Below are 7,815 nucleotides of genomic sequence, written 5' to 3' on the forward strand. Positions count from 1 at the left end.
TCATGTGGACAAGGCCTTCTGGGTCTGGTCCTGTCACCCAGCAGTGGTTTTAAGGGTCATCCATAGTGCAGAGCTTCATAGCTTGCCAGGTTCCATGCGGCTCCAGCCTGTGGATACACCTCGTGGTGCTGAGCTGCTGGTCCGTTGGCTGGTCAGTCATGGCCGTCTGGACTGTCTCCTCTTGCTCCTGCAGGGGGCGCTGCTGGGAGTGTGGGTGGCACCCACTGCCTCCTCCAGGGCTTCACAGGGTCTCAGTGCCCACCCTGAGGGCCTCAGCCGTGGACCACAGCATCTGCTCCTGACCAGACACCGGCCTGGAGCTCTGCACCGGGCACCCAGCCCACAGGGCCCTGGGAAGAGGCCCAAGCAGGCAAATGCCCAGGTACCTCATTCAGGGACGTCTTCAGGACACACAAAAAAGAGTCCTGGTTGGGAAAACGTTGGCGGGACCCATTTTCCATGGCAGGGGCTGTCACCTTGGGAGGGGGGTCCCTCTGGCCTGTTAGCCTGAGGTCACTGTGGCTGGAGGGTGCTGGGTTTGAGCAATGTGCCCACTGAGCTTCCGGCCATTGAATGGGTCTGTTGGTGGGAGAAGCAATAGAAGGCACCTCAGAAGTCCTGCCTTCAATGTGCAGGACCAGCAGGAAACACATGCATGCTTTTCCTTGCAATTCGTGGTCATTTCTCTGGTGTCTTCTGCTGTCACTGGGAGGCTCCCACAGAGCTGAACCAGGGTGCGACCCAACTCAAGCGGCTTCCCTTTGAGGAGCCAAGTCACTTGGCATCTTTAAATAACCAGTGGAGGAGGCCCACCCGGGAAGTGAGCGCGTGTTTGTGTGTGTGTATGTGTGTGTGTGTGCGCGCACACACGCACACACAGGTCTCTCCTGCGCCTCCGTTGCTAGGTAGCTGGTGCATCTGGATCTGGCAGCCACGGGAGTCGGACTGTTCAGGGAGATGGGCAGCCTAGGGTGGGGAGGCGGGTCTGCCCCAGCAGCCTGGGGGGCTCCCCGCCAACGCTTCCCTTTGGCAGCTCCTGTGAACTCCTACGCACACAGGGCAGAGGCAGCGGGCCTGCGCCTGGACGCAGGGGCCCCGGCGACCTGCAGGGGGGGACCTTGCGCTGCGCAGGCCAGGCGGATGCTCCAGCCCCAAAGCCTGCCGGGCGGGTGCTTGCCAGCCTCCATTTCTGAACCAGCCTTTGACCACAGCTCTGTGAAAAAGATTCCGGCAGACAGTGAGGGGACAGAGCCATCTTGGGGCGTGCATGTGCGTGTGTGCGTGAGTGTGTGTGTGTATGAAAACACTGGCTCCTGCCGTGTGCATGGCCGAGGCCGTCCCCCCTTTCCCTCCCTCTCCCTCCCTCTCGCTCTCCCTCCCTCCCTCTCTCTCAACCTGTCTGCGGAAAGCTAATGAATCATTCTAGCTGAGTCCCAGCGGTGTGGACACACGGATGCCCTGTGACGCTGCCTGGGTGCCGCCTCAGCCTGCCTCTGTCCCCTCCTCCTCCTCCTCCCTCGTCCCCAGTTTGTAATCTGACACAGTGCACTGCAGTCGTCTCCACGGAGAACCTCCGGGGCTTGGCACTGCTGGCCTCTAAGGTAGGCTGAGATTTATTTTTTTTACTCCTAAAAATAGCCTCCCGTGTCCCCTCGTCTTTCCATATGCGAGCTAGTGGCAGGGGCATAGCTGGAAACTCTTTGCCCAGACTAAGTTTATTTTGTAGCGGTTGGCGGTTGGAGGGTGCCCTTCAGCACTGGGTGCTGGCAGCGGGCTGCCTGGTGCAGGGCTTTGGCCAGGCCGCGCGGTCTCTCCCCACTGTCTGGACCTGATGGAACCATTTCCGAAGGGAAGGGCTGACAGGCTCAGCGCAGGGTGTTGGCGATGGTGGCGCTGTGGCTCAAGCGTCCCCTCCACCCCAGCTTTTCATAAAAGCCCCTCCAGGCAAAGTTTGACGCCGCCCTGGGGAGAGGGCCATCAGGGTGTCCTGCTGTTGCACACAGTGGCCTCTCGGGTGGGTAGGACCCGGTCTCCTTGGGCCAGAGCCGGGAGGGGATGCAGGACAGGTCGGCAGGGCTGGCTGTGCTCCGCAGCTCGGCTCAGGTGGAACCACACGCTGCAAATTTGCCAGTTCACGTCCCACGTCGGACTTGAATGATTTGTCTGTCACAACAGAGATTCCCTGGCAGGCAGAAGGTGTGTGTGCGCAGCGTGTGCTGGTGTGCACGCAGGCTGTTCCCTTGCAATCCTTGTCCCCACCTGGCAATGCAGTGTTCACGGAACGACCCAGGAAGTTAGGTTTGGGCAGAACCTGGCCGGGTGGCCAGTGCCTGTGGCCTCCAGAAGTAGGCTCAGTCCTATCCCCAGGGAGACCCCCTGCATGTCCCTGGAGTTGGTGGGCTCCCGTAAGGGGCTGGGAGGAGGGAAGGAGGAGGGAGCGTGGGAGGGCGGAGGGGCCTGCTTTACCAGGCCACCTGGACTCTGGGCCGAGGGCAGACAGGGTCCACTGCAGGTTCCTGAGGACTGAGGATGGAGCAGGGGTCTCCCCCAGCACCCTGATGGTCTGTGGGTTCTCAGGACACAGGGAGAGCTCGGAGGGGAGGGAAGGGGTTTGGGGAAGAGGGAGCAAAGGTCCTAGGGTCCAGCCTGGCTGTGGCCTCCTTGTGGAGGAAACTGTTCATTAGAGCCGCCCCACCCCCACCAAGTAAGTGAAGGATAAATGTCACAGATGGAGGGGGCCGTAGAGGAGCGAGCTCACTCTGAACGTGGAAGACCCCTGGAGGGAGGCTGGTGTCCAGTCCTGGCCTCTGTGGTCAGGTCTAGAGCAACTTCCTCCTTCTGTCCACTTCTGAGCTGGGGTGGCCAGATGCTGAGAGGAGGGAGCATCTTAAACGGATTCTGTGTGGAGCAGGTCAACCTGGGGTGGGGGGACCCTCTGATAATAACTGCCTCCCCCAGCCCTGCTTGCCGGACACCCTGGACCTTGCTTCTGCCCCTGCTGGCTGCTGGGACCTGGTTGTGTGGTTTGGTGTCTTGGACGGTTGAATGGCTCTGGGTGGGAGTCTGAGCTCGGGTGCAGTAGCTCCGTGGGGTGTGGTGTGACAGCAGGCAGGCTCCCCGCCTGCAGTGGAGTGGCTGGGATGGCCCCGGGCTGCAGGCGGCTGGCTGGCCATATAGTTCCCAGGACGCAGTGCAAAGCCTTTCCAGGCTACTCCTGGGAAGTAGCTGATGCCCACCCTTGCCCCTAACGGGGGTGATCTGGGTCAGGAGGGGTTGGTGTTGTCAACGTGCCTGAAGCAGGAAGCCAGAGAGCTGCAGGTGGCTATGCCTCCTGACCCACCCTGTCTGCAAAGAGCAGGGGGCTCCGCTCTAGCCCGGCAAGCCCGCCCGCCCGTGGGGAGCCCCAACCAGAGTCCAGGGCCCCGGGGAACTTAGAAAGCTCCCCAGGTGAGGCCAGTGTGCAGAGCTGAGAGCACCCAGCCACTTAAAAGGAGCAGCGAGGCGATTCACAGGCCTTCCCAGCCTTATTTATCTTGCTCTGTGCATGGTGGTGGCCTGTGAGAGGACGGCTGCTCTCGGGGAAGGGGAAGGTCCAAAGCAGGTGCTGTTGCCCAGCTTCCTGTTTCCTTCTCACCCTGCACCAGCGAGGCAGGGGCCCTCGTCCTCCTTAGAGCAGCAACTCCCTGCACCTTGGGGGCATCAGCTCCCAGTGATGTCCTTGTGCACGGCCCATGGACTTGAAGAGGGCTGCGTCCTCCGGGGCCTGGCACTCAGAGGTCCAGGGAGGGCTTGGACCTGCCTCAGGCAAGTTCCCAGGGTGCACTGCTGCGGGAGCTGTGGGCCAGCATGTGACCCTGTGGCTACTGGAGCATCTCTGAGGGGCCTCTCGGGCGGTCAGCCTTGGTGGGGGCTGTTCAGCAAGCGCCAGGCGCACAGGTGGCCTGGACCTGTAAGAATCCCACAGGCTCGAGTTGGGTCACAAGTCTCCGCGGTGCAGGTGAGCCCTGTTCCAGTGGACCGTGGGTTTGGTACCATGCTCCCTGTCTGTGAGAAGGCTTGGGACAGCCACGTGGCCCGGCTACACTGTTCTGATTTCTCTCATCCAGAGCAGATGATGACAACTTCCAGAAGCCACCCTGTACCCGCTGGCCCCCTCCGATTGGGACAATCCATGGCTTCTCTCCCTTGTAGCTCTTCCCACCCATGTGGAAAGCTGTGTGTTGTCCTTACGGTGTGGGGGATGACCACCAGCCTGGGCTGCTCTGCTTTGTGGTGAGGAGCCTGTTTCTGCTGTGGACACTGGAGCCTTCCAGGGCGGAGGCTGGACCACAGGCCTCACCCAGCGTGGTGGCTGCAGGGTCCCCGCGCTCTCTCTTTTCCCCCAACCTCTCTTCCCTATACCCCACTCCTGCCCCTCTCACCTTCTCTACCATAGGCTACCCTTGACCAATGTGGAAGTGACCTTGGCTTTGTGTCAGTGCCCAAGGGGGTGCATCTTGGGTTCTGGTGAGGGACAGCCAGGAGCGCCAGGCCTCTGAGCCCGGCTTTCTCGGGGCTCTTACAGCTGCTCACCTGCGTTTTAGGAGCCTCGTCCGCAGGGAGGTTGCCCAGGTGTGGCCAGAGCCCTGGTGCGCAGTGGGGCTGCAGGGAAAGTCCCACAGACACATCTCAGAGTGGCTGGCTGGGCTGGCATGACGTGGCGCATGCCCTCATCGTTGTTGGGCACCAGTTCTAGCCGACGCTCAGTGTGGTGTGGCCAGTTAATGCCGCAGCTCCTTCGGCCCTGTGATTCCTGCTACTCGGGATCCCCGCGGCTGAGGGAGCTTATCGGGGGCTCAGGTGTGGGGTGAGCAGAGGGAGGCAGCCCCCGGGACCCAGGCTCACCCATGTCAGAACCACACCTGGTCTTGCTCACTGCTGGGTCTTGGACTTTGAGCTGCCGACAACCCAGGTGTGGTCCTAGGGTGCCTGGGGGCCCATGTGGCCCAGCCTCTGTGAAGGTCAGGGGTCACATGGTGGCTTTTGAAGGCAGTTTCAGTCACCCAGCATCTCTGGACTGCATTGTGGACCCTTGCCCCTGGCTGCAAGTCTGTGTGTAGCCCTGAGCAGGCCCCACGAGCATGGGGGTTGCAGGGTTAAAATATTTGTTTATTAAGCAGAAACCTGAAGAGGAATGCTTAATTTAGACCCATCTTAACATTTCTTAGTTTCCCTGGACCAGGAACCTCACCCAACAAGGAAGCCAGGGCTTCTGTGGCTCTGGAGAGGCTTAACTCCTTGAGACGGGGTGTGGCCTGAAGGCCTCAAGGCTGCCCAGGAGCTGACAGGCATGGTGTGCAGAGCCCAGGACTTGGGGAGGGAAAGGACTGGTGGCCTGAAGCCATTCATCTCAGATTATCTTCCTATTCGTCTCCCATACCAGCCAACTGGCACAGAGCTGGTGCTCAAAAGAATTTCTTGGAAAGGAACCGAGATAGAATGATGTCCTTGAGCCCCTGTCCCTAGGGGGCACCTGCTCCTGGGACCTGCCCCAGCCCCTGCCCTGCCTTTCTCATGACATCCACTGGTACATGTGCTGGGGACAGCCCTCCCCCCTGCAGAGCCACGCTCTGGAGGGCAGCATGGAGACTCCTTTCTGTCTGTGCCCTGAGGGGAAGGCCGGGCATGCCCTTGGTAGGCGCTGGGCACAGAGCAGCGGCAGGACCCCAAGGCCCTGCTCTGTGGAGGTGTAGAACATCCCAGGTGAGGACCATCCCCCAGGCCAGGCTGGAGCACTCCCACAGCTGCTATGGTGCCCGGCTGGGCACCCGGGAGGCCCAGAGGAAGGGCCAGCCAGCCTGGGGGACAGGAAGACTGAGGGCCTGTGTGCTGCGGGCAGGGAGATGGTGGTGGACTTGGTTCTTCTGGGCATGTGCAGGAAGTGCTGTGTTTTTGGAGCAGGAAGCACAGGTTGGGGGGCTGGGTGTCGGCTGTGAGCTCCGCCTGGGCGGGCATGCTCTGGCGGTCCCACCAGGGAGCCAGCCACAGTGTCAGGTGTCCAGGCTCAGAGACCCCTCCTCTACCTTTCTTTGTTCCTCCCCTGCCCAAAGCCACCAAGGAGAAAGCCCCTTGGTGGGTCCTTTGGCAGAGCTGCCCTGGGCAGAGAGCAGATCTGGTGGTGGGACTTGGTGAGACGTCCTCTGATTAAATGCTCTTGGTGTCAATGTAGTGTGTCCCCTGGGAGATGGTCTGTTCAGAATTGGCACTGCTGTTGGTGGACAGAGCAGGTGTCCGTCGGGTGTGATGAATGGTCTTTACTGACCAGGGTCTCCAAGGCTGGGATCTCTCCTGTCCTGTAGAGATAGATAGAGCGCTGTGCAGCAACTGGTTGGTTGGTCTCTGGTCTCCGTCCCCGGTTTTGGGAAATGGTGTTGGGCTAGAGGAGCTCTGGGTCTTTGGAGAGCTCCACCTGGGGGCCTGGGGGTTGCTGTGGCCATTTCCCTCCTTAGCTGGGAGCTGCCCTGGGGCTCCCAGTGCCAGTGAATTCTGAGCCTGTGACAGGCAAGAGGGTCCAGCTGGGCATGATTCTATCACGACAGGAGTGACAGGGGAAGGCTCTGGCCACACCTACCAGGGCTGTGTCTTTCCGTCAGGGTTTGTCCCTGGCTGCGAGTGGCTGACATTCTGGTGCTCAATAAGCGTCTCTTGAAAATGAGGGTCATGATACTTGGTGGCCTGTGCGGCTGCTGCAGGCAGGCTGGTCCTCCCAAGGCTCAGTGTTTTGCCAGAACACTCCTCACCTCAGACTGGACTTGCTTGACCCTGCTTGTTGTCCCTCTCCTCCCCCTCCATCCCCACCGGGACTACCCTTCTCCCCAGCTCTGGGCTTCAAAGACCAGGGCCTTACACATGCTGGACCAGCACCCTGCGCCGAGCCTCATCCCGGCACTGGGGACCTTGAACTTGGTCCTCCTGCCCAGCCTCCCAGGTGGGGATCACAGGTGTGGCTCCGTGCCGTCCCTGTGCTGTTCCTCCAGTGTGACAGTTCAGTGAGGGAACCTGCAGGAACAGCGCTCTTGGCTGTAGGTGTGGCACTGGATCCGTTGTCACCGTCCCTCACTCAGAGTTGTCACCAGCATGCGTGACACAAGGGTGTTGGTGCCGGTTTAGACCCTTTCACAAATGAGACAGCAGTCTTGAGAAACCAAGTGTCTTCCCTGCTGCAGCTTTGGAGGGACAGGCCGGGTCCCGCTCTGAGTCCCTGCACCATCTACATGCACCGTGGGGCCACCATGGGGCCATTATGGGGTCACCGTGGGGCCAGACACAGGCTGCAACCCGGAACTCTCAGGAGGTGCTCCAGGGCCTGGGCACTGGCTCTTCCTAACAGCTCTGCTGAGTGTGGCTCACGGCTGCCCGGTCCACCCCTTTCAAGTGTGCCACTGGGGGCCTTGGGGTACCCAGAGCTGTGCAGCCAGCCCCTTACCACGGGCTAAGGCCGGTCCTCACCCGGGAGAAAGAGAACCTCACTTCCAGCCTGGCAGGCTGTGCTGCCTTTGTTCTCTGCAGGCCCACGATATGTTAAGGTCAGAGCCAGCGCTGGGGACAGCCCTGGAGACAGCCCTGGGGACACTCCAGGCTCCCTGTATCTTCTCTTCCTTGCTCCTCTCTTTCCCTCCCTTTCTCTTCTCTCCTATCTTTTCTCTCCCTCTCTCCCCCTCCCTCTCCCCCTCCATTTCTCTTCTTTCACTACTCTCTCCCCCTCCTTTCTCTCCTATCCGCTCCCCTTCCCTCTCCCTCTCTCCCTCTCCCTCTCTCCCCCTCCCCTCCCTCTCT

The 7,815-nt window shown here is 60.8% G+C and overlaps 1 protein-coding gene across 1 annotated transcript in view; it reads left to right on the top strand.

Moving 5' to 3' along the window:
- The first annotated feature begins 1,107 nt into the window (after positions 1–1,107).
- The window catches only part of Rimbp2 (RIMS binding protein 2), a 171,343-nt gene continuing 164,635 nt past the window's right edge, over positions 1,108–7,815 (top strand). Inside the window, exon 1 of the mRNA XM_048785899.1 lies at positions 1,108–1,601. The gene's annotated coding sequence lies outside the window, so the exon portion shown is untranslated. The remainder of the gene's footprint in view (positions 1,602–7,815) is intronic.

Source organism: Marmota marmota, unplaced genomic scaffold (assembly GCF_001458135.2).
Source record: "Marmota marmota marmota unplaced genomic scaffold, marMar, whole genome shotgun sequence".
Taxonomy (NCBI): Eukaryota; Metazoa; Chordata; class Mammalia; order Rodentia; family Sciuridae; genus Marmota; species Marmota marmota.